The sequence below is a fragment of the Osmerus eperlanus genome, chromosome 2 (assembly GCF_963692335.1).
Source record: "Osmerus eperlanus chromosome 2, fOsmEpe2.1, whole genome shotgun sequence".
Taxonomy (NCBI): Eukaryota; Metazoa; Chordata; class Actinopteri; order Osmeriformes; family Osmeridae; genus Osmerus; species Osmerus eperlanus.
Window position 1 is genome coordinate 5,299,151 of NC_085019.1, and position 17,112 is coordinate 5,316,262.

The window sequence follows — 17,112 nt, forward strand, 5'->3', positions numbered from 1 at the left end:
ATTTTCACAGAAGGTCACAGTAGAGGTTTACTGCTCCCCACCGTGTCCTCTCTTTGCTAATTGGTCATGATAAGCACAGCGGGTTTGGAGGAAATGAGACTAATGTCTGCGATTGGCTGTGGAGACAGTGGTGTTCAACTGTTGGGCCAGGTTGCTAGGGTGGTGCTGTGTGAGGGCCAGGTTGCTATGTTGGGGTGTGCATGGGGGGTCAGGACAATGTGACAGGACCGTGTCGGTGGTATTCGCACACTCTGGTTGTGGAATAATAAAGCAGTAAAGAGAGAGCGATACGGTTGAGAGAGAGAGACACACACACAGACAAGGACAGACAGAATGAGACACAGGAATAGAAATAGATTGAATATAGAGATAGACAAGAGAGGAAAAAGTAGAGAAACAGCTCAATTGAAAAGGAGAGACAGAAATGAGAGAGTGTGAGGGTTCCCATTTGCATTTGTTCCTGCTCTCGTTTAGGGGAGTCAGGTGGCTGAGCGGTGAGGGAATCGGGCTAGTAATCCGAAGGTTGCCAGTTCGATTCCCGGCCGTGCCAACTGACGTTGTGTCCTTGGGCAAGGCACTTCACCCTACTTGCCTCGGGGGAATGTCCCTGTACTTACTGTAAGTCGCTCTGGATAAGAGCGTCTGCTAAATGTAAATGTTTACATTATCGCTCTCTTTAGATGTTGTTTACAAGAAAAGTATTCTCTGTGTCAGAGGGCAGCGTCTCTTCTCTAGAAGTCCATTAGACATGAGCTTTGAAGACCAACTGCTTCATCATATTGTAATTTCAAACATTATGCACAAAGCTCGCTAAAAATATCGCCAAGGTTGTTTGTATCCTGAAATACTGGCCTTCATTTCAACATGAAGTACTGAGAGCCAGAGAAATCAATAAAGCTCCTCACATTTCATGGAATATTTATTGTTACAAGAGTCTGGGCAAACCTGGGATAAAGTCACTAGGTGTCCAGAAAAAAATTAATTATCTGCTAATCTGTTCTTCGAGTGAATGTGTGGGAGATTCTCTCAAATGCTCTAATTTATCCATTATCAGTTAACCAGGAGGGTTCTATTGAAATAATAGGGATAATAGGGAATTCATGGGATGTCTTTCCACTGCTATGCCGATGACACGCAGCTTTACATCAAAACTGCCCCAAGCCCCTCTGCTGCCATGTCATGTCTCACCACCTGTCTTGGGGAGATAAAGGCATGGATGAGATACAACTTTCTCCAGTTAAACATTTGCAAAACCGAAGCCCTTCTTGTTGGCACTCCACAGCAGGTTCAGTCATCCTCCATAACTCATCCCACCTTCGACAGTCAGGTCATACCCCTCTCCTCCACAGCCACTAATCTAGGAGTTAGGTTTGACCCTCACCTGACCTTTAACAACAATATAAAACACTTGTGCAAAACCTCCTTTTATCATCTCCAAAACATCTCCAAACTCCGCCCAACGTTAACCCTGTCAGATGCAGAGAAGCTCGTCCACGCCTTTATCTCCTCAAGACTGGACTACTGTAACTCACTCTTCGCTGGGATCACTGGCAAGAACATCCAGAAGCTGCAGTACATTCAAAACAGCGCTGCCAGGATCCTAGTGAGAGTCCGGAAATACGAGCACATAACACCCATTCTACACTCACTACACTGGCTCCCTGTCTCACTCTCACCCTGTATTGACTACAAAGTCCTACTACTCACCCATAAATGCATAAATGGACATGCACCTCCCTACCTGCAAGAACTCATCACTCCCCAAACATCCAACCGCACCCTCAGATCCACAAACAGCTCGCTCCTCCGGGTCCCCAACACCAAGCTCCGCACCGTGGGTGACCGGGCTTTTGGCACGGCAGCGCCTGTGGAACAGCCTCCCTGACCACCTAAGGGAAACACAGACACTGGACTCTTTTAAGACTGGCCTAAAAACCTTTTTATTCAGAAACGCGTTTCTTACTTTTTAAATCTATTTTATTATAGTTTGTTTTTAACTATGTTTTACTATGTACTGTGGCACTCTGAGATTCAGAATGTAGAGTGCGTTATAAATTAAATAAATTATTATTATTATTTATAATAATATATTCTGGAAAAGACCTTCCCAACACAGGAACCCGCAGCAAAACTATGAGTTTAAAAAACAAGAATGATACATACTAAATGTAAAACACTGAAAACACATGAGGTAAGGGACCACGCAGACTGATGGGAGTACTGGGAATAGATCAACCAGCTACCATTCTAGGAATTACAAAGAAGACTAGCTTCAAAGAAGTCCCAGACACAGACATCAAGCTTTCAGGATCCCAGCACACTGGTGGACAGTGGACACCACCATGCATGTCTTTAATGTTAAGTTTAATGCAATATCTTGTCACCCGTGATTCACTTCAAAGCCCATTAGACACATACAGAGGTCATGAGTGCTTTTACCTGACCTTTCCTATTTCAAGGTGATCAAAATATTCTGTCTGTTTCTTTGAATTCAGACTTTTTTCTGTTTGGTAGTGAGTCACCGGCACTCATTACTGCTTCTCTTTGACACATTACCGAGAATCCCTTTTCATTTTAATATAAACAGGGGCAGGTGTCCGATTGCATCAACTGCACTATTACCACACCATTTATCACAGTACGTTTTATGATAGATAAAGGTAGTATATGTGTATTTGTGTGTGTGTGTGTTTGTGTACTTTACTGTAAAACTATAATGCTCCTGCTGTTTCAGAGACGTTACTGCAACATAAAAATACAAGTCTGGGCTGAATTTATCTAAATAATTGAACATGAAATTGTCCAAAATCTATAATAATTGGTCAATCTTGTACAAACATCAATTAGACTAATCAACCCTTCTGTCAAAAAAGAAATCCATGAAAGAGACATTAGCTGTCTTGTAACAGCTATCAAAGTCAGTACAGTACAGTGATACAAAAGTGCCACCTGTTGGTGACATAAATAATTTTTATTTTGTAAAATATTCAACTGTTAATTATGGATATTAAACAACAACAAAACCTGTTGTGTACCTTATACACTTAGTTTATTATTTGCTGTCTTAGTCTAGAATCTGGTGCGAGCTGGAGTTGAAAGCCAGTGAAGGTTCCGGAGTAGAGGTGAGGAGAGGAGTTAAAGAATGTATGTAGCGTGAACAGAGCTCTGTTTGTTGCACGTTACAGAACAGTTCTAGATGTATTACTGAGGGTCCAATTGTGGAGCCAGACATTCTGGTCGGAACTGGCTGGAACTGGCTGGCTGCACAGGACAGTTGGGGATCCATGACGACTTAAAGGCTGAACACAGTGGTGTTCACACTGGTGAAGAAGACTCCAAGAAGGGAACAGCAGCTTTGTTGTGTACAGACTGAGTTGGAGAGATGGAGTGTTGACACACTGGTCTGTCTTAAAAGGGGTAAGATAGATAGAGCTGAGTATTGAAAACATGTCATTCATACAAAGAGAACAAGAAGGGGTCCAAACACTGGACCTTGAGTACACCATGTCATGGACTGACAGGCTCTCTGCATTTTCTGGTGAGAGTGATTGGTCAGTTCAAAAAATTAAACTACACTTTACAGAAATACATATTTCTGTCTCTCTGAGTGACCTGTCTGTCTAGCTGTTTCTGTCTGTCTGTCTGTCTGTCTGTCTGTCTCTCTGTCTCTCTGTCTCTCTGTCTTTCTGTCTGCCTATGAGTGCTCAGTCTGATAGCACAGCTGTACCAACAGTGAGTACAGCTCTTGTGAGAATCCATGCTATGTTGTGGGATCAGGCAGACCTCCAGGACAGCGACCCTCCAGACACCCACCGCGGGGTGTCTGCTGGTTCTGACAGGGACGCAATCTTTAGTGACATTAGGCCACTGTAACATGGCAGGAACGCGGAGGAGGGGACAGGAAACACATCATCATGCTGTGATGGTGTTGTGTCATCGTGTTTCTTATTCTATTCCTGCTGGCAAACATAACGCAGGTCAAGTCAATAACAACCATTATACCATGGTCTGGGAGAATACTCGATTCTGATTGGCTGCAGGGGTGTACATTATCCGGTGATATACGGACACCTACTACGTAATTGCAGAAAAACTGTCTTTTCACCGTTCTGAATTATTGCGCTGGTTATATAGTATATGAGCCTGTACAAAGTGTCTGAAATAAGTAACCATAACAACAGGGACGCAGTCAAAGCCTCAACTTACAATTTTGAAAAGACTTTAACAAGCTAACTTGTATTTACAACAATGAGTGACTTCAATATTTATTTTAACCTATTTGAAAAATTGTACTTTTCTGAATGCACTGTGTCAGTGTCACGTGACCGCTCATCTAACATCCCATTCGCTATTCACCTCGCTGGTGTAGCATGTGGTTCACGCCTCCGCAACTTCCATTATCAGGTGATATTGTACACCTCGTTGGGCATTATCCCTTACTTATCTACAGACATTAAATAGATGGTGTTGTCACGCAGGGCATATGCCTTCTCATGGAGGTGGACCTAAGAGAGATGTTTTTTGTTTGATGTGAGGAACCTGATTCATGGTTTTTCAATATTACCTTCTGATGCAGACAGTATGTTGTCATGAGGAAGGTCCTTGTCACAGTAGAATGATAATGCCAAAGTTCCGTCCTCATAAGCCTCATGTGGTTCACAGTACCTTGAGAATCTAAATACTTCACTGATTTACAGCACATTTATTTCAACACACAAAAAAAACGCCATGTATGGTAACAAACATTCAAATCTTCCGGCAAATGAGTTCTGCCTAAATCAAATTAAAAGGCAGCATTTCAATGATTACACAATTTTTGATAAGTTGAAGCATGTAATTATGAGGAGGATCGTGAGAGGCCCTTGAGTCAGCTGAAGAACTTCTGGACATGAGGTTGACAACCACCTGACACACGTCTGTCCTGAGGACCAGAAGAATACATTTACATTTAGTCATTTAGCAGACGCTCTTATCCAGAGCGACTTACAGTAAGTACAGGGACATTCCCCCCTGAGGCAAGTAGGGTGAAGTGACTTGCCCAAGGACACAACGTCATTTGGCACGGCTGGGAATCGAACTGGCGACCTTCAGATTACTAGCCCGACTCCCTCACCGCTCAGCCATCTGACTCTCAGTCAGACAGACAGACCTGAAAGCTAGTCTAGTGAGCCACTACCTGCACTAAGCCTGACCACTCTGGGAGTGTGTGGGTCCTCGCTGATGCATGGGGTCACCTACACCTGCAAGCACCATCTGTGAGGTTTCTAATCTGACCGTGACGGCATCCAAGCAGATGTATGCTAGTGGAATCGTAAATATCATCCTTGTTTCGACAGGAATACTGAAGCTGATTGTCTTCCTCATGGATGTGACAGGAAAAGCCAGACAAGGTGACCAGGTGACGGAGGAGATGGTTAGGAGCTGAGATCAAGTGGTTTGGAGTACCTGGCCGTCACGGACACCAGAGCAGAGAAACAAGCGAGGTCATTGATTTTCAATATAAAGACTTGGACAAACCGACAGACGGATGGGAAACGAGAAACACAAACAAAGACGTCACAGACACAAACAAGGTTGGAGCAGGAAGTGATGTCAAACTGGAGAGGAAGTGATGTCAAACTAGAGAGCAAAACAGAGTTTACCCGAAGTGAGCATGAGATTATAGGTAACTCTCAGTTGATATGGGAGGACAGACTAGTGAGCACGGATCGATTACTTATAGTACACCGGAAGGAATGTGACTCACTTATGAACAAGATTACAACAACTCAAGAACAACACAAAAACTTTCAGAGCACTTAATTCACTAAAGTGTTGCTAAGTCACCAAGTCTCTTAATTAGCTAAAGTGTCGCTAAGTCACCAAGTCCAGCAGAGGAAATTGTGTTGACGTACAACTCCATAGAACTTTCTAGGAAACAAAGATCGGCACTCATATTACATGTTGTACCATCACAGAATGATTAATTTGTTTATCCTTATTTTTGTGCATTCAATCATTTATTAATTAATTTATGCATTCATTCATGTTTCCGGTACAGTCATACTTTAAAGTTGATCAAGGACAGAGAAGCTCCTTGATAAACTATATCAGGAATGCTGTCTTAAAGAGACATTCACCAGTGAAGAGCCATTGCAATGTGTGTGAGTGTGTTTTTGTGTGCATGTACAGTATGTGTATGCGTGTATGTGTGTGCTGTATCTAGGTCAACACAAGTCAACAAGAGGCAATACCCTTATCCTACCCCGCATAGTCTGTGATTGTAAAAAAACGAAAACATCATCAGTAGATCTTTCTCACTGTCTGATCTATCTTCAGATAACTGTAAATGTTTCTTGTTACAGTATGTGTTGGTAAGTACAATAACCCTTTATAAATGCCTTCCTTACTGTCTATAACTCCTATGTAGCGGCAAAACAATATACAAATTTACATTTTGTATTTACTAGGCAGTTGATTACTGAGCACACAGAATCTGTCAATCAGAAATGTGCAGTATTCTTTCCCATACACTAGATGGAGCAACAAGTCCCCAAAACAGATCTTTTTGAAAAACTAAAGAATTTTAGCACCCCCATGTGTTTACATTAGTTATTGCATTCCGTTTGCCATTTGATTCAAGAGTTCCATGTAGTAGACCTTCACCAAATGGAACCTCGTGCATAACTAAGTTTAAGTGAATAAACTCACTCTTTAGTATAAACTTTGATCGCCCGTATCATTGAACTGCACGTTTTCTGTGGCACAGATTGCAAAAGCATGTTTCTGAAAGGTGAATCGGAGGACACAACTTCGGAGTGTGCAAGTGAGGGAGAAAGTGGATACTGGATAAGTGACGCAATAACATAGGTCACCACCATGTATACCTTAGCATGGTCATCTTCCTATCATTAAGAGAAAAGTGAAATGTTCAAACATTTGCTTTTTGATCAAGACAGGCGGAGAGTCAAAGTAGAGGACCTAGTACACGTGTCGTCAAACGGGTGTTGGGCTGGTTTCCGTGGGCAGGGGGAGAGCAGGTGGAACGTGGAACACGTTCCACTGGGAGTTCTCCTCTTCCACCTGTGGAACATCTGTCTTCCGCGGGACGGAGAAGACGACACAAGGAATTCCCACTTTCACTTGTAAGATGATCATTTCATCCGTTAGAATCGGCCTAACCCCCCCCCCCCCCTCCCCGCTCTCCCTCCGTTCTCTCTGCCTCTCCCTTTCTCTGTCCCTCTCTCTCTCCCCCACCATTATTCAGTCAGTCCAGTTCAGAAAAAGGTTTTTCTTGGCATGAAATGCATTTGTAAATATTGCGAAAGCTGCAATGAAATTGTAATGATAACAATGATAGTCATAGGGAGAGGAGGAATAATGTTTAGCAAACATTGAGTATATCTTTCTTTCACCCTCCTTTTCCCCTCCCTCTCCTTCTTCCTTGGTTAATCTCAGGGAGGAAGTGAGGGATCATTTGTAAGGTGTGTGTAACAGAGACAGAACACCGGGGGGAATTCTGCTGCCCGGGGACTAGGTGAGTGTGTCTCTTTGGGGGGGGGGGGTTAGGGGGGTTTCCTTTGGTGGGTAACGGTATCAGATTGGCGTGTGGTTTTGGTGTAGATGGAGGAGGGGGGGGGGGGCGGCTCTGTGAGGGTTCACTGCTGCTCTCCCCTATACTGCGGGTTAGGCCAAGCTTCTGTCGAAGAAGGGGACAGGGGCTGGGTTGGGGGATTGGGTGTATGTGTCAGAGTTTTTGTGTTTGCTATGTTCGTTTGTACCTGTGTGTGTATGGTTGCACTAGGGCTTGGACCATAAAAGAGGGTGCGGAGGGAAAGGGGTAAGGGTGGGGTTTGTGTGCTTGCGTGTGTGGATAAGGGCTGCACTGGTGGAGCTGGAGAGGTTGGGGTTGTGGGGGTTGTTGTCACCAGTGTAGGCAGGGGGTGGGGTGGGGGCTCAGCTGTTGTTATGGATGGAGAAGGAGGGGGTGAAGACCTGACTGACCAGACAGCTGCGAGGGCAGAGAAAGCCAAAGTGATCACCCTGCCAGGCAGTTGTCTCCTGTCAGACGGGGCTGTGTTTGCTTAGCGGAGGATGCACGCTCTGCCGTGCCGCGCTGGGGAAGAACCGGCACACATACTCACAAAAACTGTCCACGGGGCCAAAGAAGAGGGCCCTGTAATGACATTTCCAACTATAGAAACCAGCCTTGATCTTCAGTTTACTGGATTTGTGGAAGTATGCGAGATTTATCAATTTCTTTGGTTCATCTCACATGCTATCAGATGTTGCTAGAAGTATGAATGTGAGTTGTGTGTTTAGACAGAGGCGCCACAGACCTGGCCCACAAGCCCGGGGGAAACCCCCTGAAGCTTTTCTGGCACATCTTCACTTGTTTTTCTAGTCAAATCAGCTGGACGGCAGGTCACTGAGAAAGTGGGAGAGAGAAAGAGGTGAGAGAGAAAGAGAGAGAAGGAAAGATGGGACAGAGAAAGAAAGTGAGGGAGAAAGACGCAAGAGAGAGAAAGAGGGAGAGGGAGAGAAAACGAGAAGGAGGTGTGGCAGGGTGAACGGGGAGGGCCGATGAAGAGAAGTGGGAAAAGAGAGCAGAAAAAGACAAAAACAGAGAGAGAGAGACAGAGAGGAAGGGAGACAGAGAAAGGGGGAGCAGAAAAAAGAAGTGAGAGGTGTGATCATGGTACGGAATAATTGCCTCCGAATAATTCCGCCAGAGGTGTTCTAACCTGCCGTGTGATAATTGGACAGGAGGGGAAATCCTCCAGTACTCCCAGACCCTCTTTCCAAGACTCCATCATCCAGACTACACCCTCCCTCCCGGACTCCAACAGCCAGGCTCAGACTCGGGCTGGGAGAGACAACTCCCTTATCCACCTTTCAGAAGATCCATATCTATCCCAGCTTGATTTGGATGACATTGTTTTTGTGTGTGGTGTTGCTGGTGGCAGAGGGGAAAGTCCTGGAGCTCGAACACTGGAGAGGAGGTTGGGGAGGTGGGGGTAAAGGGGGGTTAGGGACTGGAATTATGGGAGATTAAAAGCTTTTCTGGACCGGGTTCAAGAAGTGCTGACGAAGCAAGACTAAACACGGCAAACCACACGAGAGATCTGCACATGTGCTGCCCTCACTCTCTCCTGGTTGGGAGTCCTGTAGGCCTGTCCTGTCCATGCGCATGCATGCATGCAAGCACGCGCACAGGCACGGATACACACACACACACATTGTACACACACACAAAGCTGAAAGGAGAAAGCGAGGGAGAGAAGGGACGGAGAGAGAGAGAAAGAGAGAGAGAGAGAGAGAGAGAGAGAGAGAGAGAGAGAGAGAGAGAGAGAGAGAGAGAGAGAGAGAGAGAGAGAGAGAGAGAGAGAGAGAGAGAGAGAGAAAGGTAAGAGGGAAGACAAGACAGAGGAAGAAAGGAAGTGACCAGGAAACCAATAGGAATAACCAGGAAAAGGCCTGTCTTGGGCAACGGTTGCTAGGAAGAAAGGAAACAGAGCCACCAGCTTCTGCTTCAATTCTCATTGGGCGATCCTTTGTTTAGTCAGTGATCGCCAGCCGTTGCCCTGAAACCAGACACTCCATTCTGGATGTTTTCTAGCCAGGGTTGTCTAATAGTACCGTGACCATATCCAAAGCAGTCTCTCTCCCCAGGGTTCTTCCACAGGCCTGGCAGACATAACAGGCTGCTCCACAGTCAGGCTGCTTGCTCTGTGTCCCCCATGTTCTGGCATCCCAGCACACCGCAAATATCCTGTATGCACCGCTGGGGCCCACGCCGGCTGCAGGTGCCAGGGGCTCTGATTCATCCAGAGAGCCAGAGGACCGAGGAGTCCGAGAGGACCAGGGAGCGTCAGGGACCCAGGGGGCTTGGAGTACCAGAGAGGGTTCGGGTCCCAAAGGGTCATGGGACCAAAGAGTCAGCGTACCAGGGAGCCAACACAACATCATTACTTTCTCACTCAGCGTTATAGACCTGCTCCTTAACGATCTCGGATGAACTGACCTGAATTAGGCTACATTCACATCCACGAGACTAACATCCCATCAGCTGGCCTCGTACCCCCTTCCCCTCCAGGCCTTATACGCCCCCCCCCAGCAGGACTTGTACGGCCGTCTCTTGTTGTCCTGCAGGAGCGCAAGCTCCTCTTCTCAGGGATATCACACGCCAGAGCAGTGAAAGGTCTGTTTTATTAAAAAGCCACCCACCCCAGAAGCAGATCTCTTTTCACATTCAATCATATAATCCCCGCAGCCCCACCCAACTGCAGGACACTCTGCCAGGAAGTGAAATGTTACCTGGCCAGTGTGTGTGTGTGTGTGTGTTTGTGTGTGTGTGTGTGTTTATTCATCCACCCACTTTGGCATCTGCAGGTTCAAACCAAAAAGATGGAGATAATGATAGCTTGTATAGCTGAATGAAAAGGGATCCAAATCAAATTAGGGCGAAGATAAACAGTGAAGAATGGGGATATATATCCTAGTCTGGAAACAAATACTATATTACATTTTATCTGTGCCACTATCCACTTTCTTTACCTCTAACATCTCTCAACATTTTCTTTCAAACTTTTCCACCTCGCTCTGTGCTCTGTGCATATGTCTCTCTCTCTCTCTCTCTCTCTCTCTCTCTCTCTCTCTCTCTCTCTCTCTCTCTCTCTCTCTCTCTCTCTCTCTCTCTCTCTCTCTCTCTCTCTCTCTCTCTCTCTCTCTGTCTCTCTCTCTCTCTCTCGTCCTCTGCATCCTCTTCATTCATAGATGCATTGGAACAGTCCGGCAGTACCAGGGGCAGCCTGTCAGTCAGAGCCAACTGGTGGCCCTGTTGAACAGAGAGAGCTTACGGGACTAAAGTACCTCATCTCTTTCTCTCTGTTTCTCTCTCTCTCTCTGTTTCTCTCCTGTTTCTCTCTTTCTTTCCATCTGTTTCTCTGTCTTCCTCTGTCTCTCTTTCTCCCTCTCGGCCTCTCTCTACCTCGCTCTCTCTCCCCCCGTTTTGCTCCACAACAATTCATATCAGAGCCCATTAAAACTCCCGGTTGGAGTGACATCACAGAATGTGACATCACGGCTCTCTCCGTATGAAAACGGAGAACCGTCTCCCTCTGTCCCCACATTGTTTTTTACTGCGGACAACGCGATTGGTTGAAAGTGGACAATTGGAGGAGTAGGAGTTGGGTCGTTGCTTAATATCCTCCCTGCTCCCTGGCCTCTGACTGTTGGATGAAGAACTGAGACGTCGAGAGTTCTTTCATCTTGAAAATGTGAGCGGCTTTGACATGGAAAAGTCAGCGTGTTCCGTTTGACCACGCGTGAAGGGCCAGCATGTTGTGTAACACAATCCAGTTTGAGATGAGTACACAACTGGTGAGGGCCTTAACAAGTGATTCAAACAAGCTGGATTCTGACCAGCTAGTTTGTTTGGGCTGCTTTCGCTACAACCTCTCACACACGCTTAAACGTAAGCCGTACTCCTGGGTTTTCCGAAAAACACACAACTGTCAAACATTGCCATGTTTCAGTAAAATATCATGACTATATTCGGAGAAAATGGTGGAGTCCCACCAAGCTAAACATTTTCTTCACTGTGAGAGAAGAGGAGAAAACTTCAGACTCCGCATGATCTCTTGTCTTGAGTGTGTGATTGGCGGGTTGTGATCAATGTTTCCCCTCCACTGTCCATACGTTCCCTTTGACCTTATGACCCTATGACCTCTGTCACTAGTCACTTCACCTGTCGAGCAGAGCTATATTTTTGTGTTTGCATCATTCTGTCAGGTGGGAGGGTTCAGAATTAGGACGAGATTATTGGTTCTGTTGAGACAGGCATGATTAAACGAGCACTAAAGTGTCTGGGACGATTTGACACCACTAGTTCCCTGGTTCACTACGCCCCTGGTTCACTATTCCCCTGGTCCACTAGTCCCCTGACTCTCTTGTCCCACAACCCCCTGCTCCTTGTCTGTGAGAGCGGAGGGCAGGGCCTGTTCTGAAAGCCAGAGGCGCCGAGGCGACTTGCAAAAGCCAACCTCTGGAACTACCCTGTGGTTAGCCATCCTCGCCACGGCGTGACCGTAATGGACCCCGCTAGACCACTAAAAGGCAAACGCTTCCTCGAACCGCCGCCCCCCCCCCCCCCTTCACTGCTTCTCTTCTCCAGACCTCACCACTCCATTGGGGGATGTAACCAAGGCCATGGGGGTTGCACTGCTGTGGGGGGGGGGGGATCAGGAGGTCGAGGAGGGGTGACGGTGTAGAGCAAGGTCATACAGAGGTTGCTCCACCAAAAGATACTTTGTTTGGTGTTGGGTCTGTGTGTTGGCTAAATGACTAAATGTAAATGTAAATGGTACTGGTACTGGGGAATAAAGGTGATAGGTAGAGAGGTAGAGAGGAGAGGTAGAGGGGGGGGAGAGGTAGAGAGGTAAAGAGGAGAGAGGTAGACTAGAGAGAGGAGGGAGGTCGAGAGAGGGAGAGACTGGCTTCTCATCTCTTCTCACGGGGGTCAGAGGGCTGAGCGGTTAGGGAATCGGGCTATTAATCAGAAGGGTGCCGGTTCGATTCCTGGCTGTGTCAAATGACGTTGTGTCCTGGGCAAGGCACTTCACCCTACTTGCCTCAGGGGGTATGTCCCTGTACTTACTGTAAGTCGCTCTGGATAAGAGCGTCTGCTAAATGACTGAATGTAAATGTTCATCTTCCAGGGGATTCAGTTAGAGTTGCCTTCTTGCTGTTTGTCTCTCTGCGCATACCTGTGGTCTGAACTGTTGTCAAGTTTGACACATGGTCGACACACGCACTTAATGTCCATACACACACACTCTCACATACAGTTCCATTCATATATACGTACACTAACAAGTTCACACACAAACCTCTCACACATGTGCAAAAACATACATTCCCACTGCAGGCCACACATTGTTTCATTCACTGACAATAGATTCACTTTCATTATGAACCCAATCCATATCAAAGCTGGGCCTGTCTGGGTCTGGCTCTCCTCCAGGCCCCTCACAGAACAGGCCAAAACCACACGGCAGAACAAACTCCCCTCTTTCTTCCCTTCTCTCTCCCCTCTCTCCGTCCCTGTTCTTTGTCATACCACAGACGATATCAAGTGTGAGGACAGGGGGGACATGTGGGGCCGATCATATGCGTGCTGGAGACGTCTCGCGACGGTCACCTAATATGCTGCGGTGTGCCGTCTGCTCTCGGCTCACTCCGGTGACCCCTCCTCAGGGAGAGGCTCATCTCTGACATGGTTTCCAAATGCCTTCCTTATGGCTGACGGAGCAGTAAAGCGTGGATGGGGAGCTGTGGGCAAGGAGACTGGGAGCTCGCAGGGGTTTTGTGCAGAGCGAGGCTCACCAGGGAGACATGAGTGCTGATGGCTCTGCAGGTTTCGTCACAGTTGCCATGTTGCGCTGGGTGGCAGGATTTGGAGCTCCCTATTGAGCGCGCTCACACACAGGCCTGCGTGCCAAGGCAGGGCTACATTTTAAACTCAGTCCCTGCTGTCCCTGGCTCCATGTGCCAAGCTAAGAGGGGGAGGCTGTTTCTTTCTTTCTTTCTTTCTCGTTCTGACCTTTCTTTTTCATTTGCTGCTCTCTTTCATGGTCCCCTTACTTTTAATATTCCCCCTCTCTCTCCCCCCCTCTCTGTCTCTCTCTTTTTGCCTCTTTCTGTCTCTCCCTTTCTCTGTCTCACTCTCTCGCTTTGTCGTTTTGCCTCCCTATTTGTATCTACCTAGACTGCTCTTTGTATGGAGTATATTTCTGAAGTATCTTCCTCCCACTCCTCATTCCAGGGTCCCGCAGGACCCAACATTCTGGTGGCGCTCCGAGTGTGCGTGGGCGCCAGAAGGTGTGTGTTTGCATGTGTGTGTGCGAGTGCGTGCAGGCACGCATGTGCAGGCGTCTTTCTTTGTGTGCGCGTGTGGAGAGCGTGATTCCGCGAGTGTGTTTGTGCGCGCGCGTTAATATTACGGTGAGCTAACCACCATATTCAGCCGTAATCACATCAGACCACGCCTGCACTGAGAGACCCCCTCCTTCACGTAACCTTTTTACTATAATGACCGCCCCAATAACCCACACAGAGGTCTCCTTTCTCCCCGCGCAGTGCAGGGATGTGAACAATGCCAGGGTTCTACCCATTCAGATGGTCCCGGGGCACTGTCTGCTCCTCTTTAATAGAATAAGGAGACAATTTCAAGTCATTTGACCGGGTTAATGTTTATTTATTTAAATGTCAATGAGCCAGCCTAATGAGATGTACGTGAGTTAATGAACAATTCCATTCTGCTAATGGCATCCGATGTACTATATAACGTGTGTGTGTGCGTGTATGTGTGTGCGATGAACCATATGGACACAATCTGATTAGAATGAGCCGGTTGGGAGAGAGTTAGGGTTATGGTTCAAGGAGTTATCGATAGATAAAGGATTATCAATAAAGAAAATGGAATAAATTGCCATTTTCAACAGTTGCAGCACAGAGTACTAGAAGAACCGAGAAAACATCCCCATAGTTACCAATCAACCAGTCTGTAAGCTGCTGAGCAGAGAGGCAGCATCGAGGCAGCAGAGAGGCAGCATCGAGGCAGTCACACGGTTCACAATGTGCCAAGAGAAAGTGAAAAGCAAACAAAGGAATGTAAGAAGGTGAAAGACAGTGAAGAGAAATGACAACTGCAGCTTTATAAGAACAGGACCTTAATGTCTTGCTTCTCAAGTTCTCAACAGCTCTCGATATAGAGCTGTACTGTATGTGTATTGTTTTGAAATGTACTTGCATGCACCCCCTTAGGAAGTTATTTCCATGAGTTCATTGTTTTAAAAAGGCCTTTTCACACCAACGTGTTTTGAAATGTGCAAAAAGAACTGTCTGTCAATTCAGCCTTGTCCACCAACTGTGAAGCTTTGGGTGTGTTTATTTGTCATTCAGCTTTCGTCAGGTTCAATTTCATTTCTAGATGATATATTAAGACACGTTGCATTTCTTGTTTCATTTATTTTGTTGTGCAAATAAACACTTCTTGGTGTGAAAAGACAAGATTTATTTTGTTACTGTAGGACATGCAGAATGTAAACACAATCAGCAGCATGGTTTGATGGGATGTGTACTTTATTTTCCAGTTTCATGTCCTATTTGGTTGACATAAACTCAAGGTCCACCCAGGACCCGGGTAATTGCCCAGGCTTTGGCATCCATGGAGGAGACGGCCCCAATTTAGTGTTGTGTTGAGGGCCAGTGAGCTGGCACTGGGACGACCTCTCTTCCAGGCAGGGTCCTCGAGGAGCTGGGGAAGTCAATGTTGGTTCTGTCTGGCAGCCTGTTTTCCTTGGCCTGGCTGTGCCAGCGAAGTCAGGACACAGAGATGGTAAAACACACTCTTTTATTTAGCAAGATGAACAGGAAGAGGTGGCCGTACGAGGCTGATTTATTCAGGAAGTCATTAACTCGGGGGCGGAACGACTAAAGTTTACTTTAACATGTTTGCTTTGGAGGCCAGGGGCAGATAGCAAACAAGAAGTGGTGGGAGTGGGAGGGGTCTGGCTGGGTAGAGGGGATGGGTCATGCAAGATACTTTACTTGGGCCTGTTGCTAAACCCTGTGGAACCAGAATGAGATAGTGCTTCATGAAATCTGCGGCCTGACATCCCAGTTTATCGAGTCAAGATTTCACTGTTGCGACAGTGTCAATCAAGCATACTTTTTAAACTGGAACGCTGTCTGTGCCGTTGTTGACTTTGGGTGGCTGTGTCCAGGTCGCTTCCAACAACATCTGTGGCCATGACATCACACTCCTCACACACTCAGGAAGTGAATGTGTGTGAGGCAGAGCAGCTTAGACCCTTTGTGTGGTGAAGGCCGTAAAGGCTAACATGAGCTCCTGGAGGACAATGTGCTGGAGCTGGACAGGATGGAGAGGCCCTGACGCCCCTCTGTATCAGGGGGAGACTTGCTGCATCAAGTGGGGTCGGGCAGGGTCCGTTCATTGGCAGCCAATACCCACGCTTTCGTTTTCATCCACTTCATTTCCCTTGCAAATCAGCCGAGTTCTCTAAGCTCCCAGGCTCTCTACCCCCCCCCCCCCCCCCCTGCCCGTTTCCGCAAAACAAGTGCTCCCCAAGACACTCCAACTCATTAGTGTATGAGACTATTACTCTGGGAGCTCTCCTGCTCCTAACAATAGGATGTGGTCGAGTGATGGAGGACACTGCTCTCTGGACTCGTCTAGTCTCCCCTGGGCCAAGTCCCTCCATCGGCCAGTAAAGTCTCCCCTCTATCAAGCACGTCTGTGACAGCAAGAATGTTCGACTTTGCATGCCTCGCAAAAAACTGACGTGACTAGAACTGGATGTTCAATTGTTGGGGCTAAGCTTAATGATACTGTGTGGGCGTGTGCCTCTGTGCTTGTATGTGTGTAAAGTATGGCCTCCAGTTTGTAATTTCGATGTTATCAACTCTGCGCTTGCTCTAGGATCAGAGCCTCATGTTCTCAGTTGAATCACAGGGACCAGCTTGCTTTTTCTCCTCGGGTTGCGGGATCTTGGCTGCTTCAGGCAACGTCGCTCCACTTCATCCTCATTGTCATGGTCATTTACAGTATTAAGGAAAGGCCCCGTGGTGGTGGTCGTCTAAAACAGGACCCAAGCACCCAGAAGAGCACTTTTCCCCTACTTCTCTCCCCTTCTGTTCTTTCTTGAGAGTTCCTCCTGAAACTATTTGGCAAACAATAGTGGAAAAAAAAGAGACTCCGAAGGAGGAGAACAACAAGTCGTTATTGAGCCACCCACTCCCCATCTGCCCCGCAATTCTCTTCTTTTATTATCAGCGTCGAGTGCGTCGATTAGGTTTTTCTGTTTGTTGGTCGTGGCAGTGTGCTGACGTTGGCCGTATATTTAAAAAAAAAAACCAAATAAAAGATTATCGAGCGCTGCGAGTTGAGATGGGGGGGGGGGAAATTCCTCCCCCATGTGCATCTAATCGTCCGTTCGCGGCCTCCTTAATGACTTGTCAGTTCCCCTGCCCTTCCATTTTCTGTCCAATTAATTCTTTTCTTGCTCTCCGGATAAAAGGAGACAATGCAGGCCCTCCACAGCATAATGA

At 46.9% G+C, this 17,112-nt stretch overlaps 1 long non-coding RNA gene across 1 annotated transcript; it reads left to right on the forward strand.

Moving 5' to 3' along the window:
• Nucleotides 1-6,642: 6,642 nt before the first annotated feature.
• LOC134037576 (uncharacterized) lies at nt 6,643-7,493 on the forward strand. The gene is made up of 3 exons (XR_009932542.1): nt 6,643-6,805; nt 6,935-7,124; nt 7,438-7,493. It is a non-coding gene; the product is annotated as an uncharacterized LOC134037576 (long non-coding RNA).
• The last annotated feature ends 9,619 nt before the right edge of the window (nt 7,494-17,112 follow it).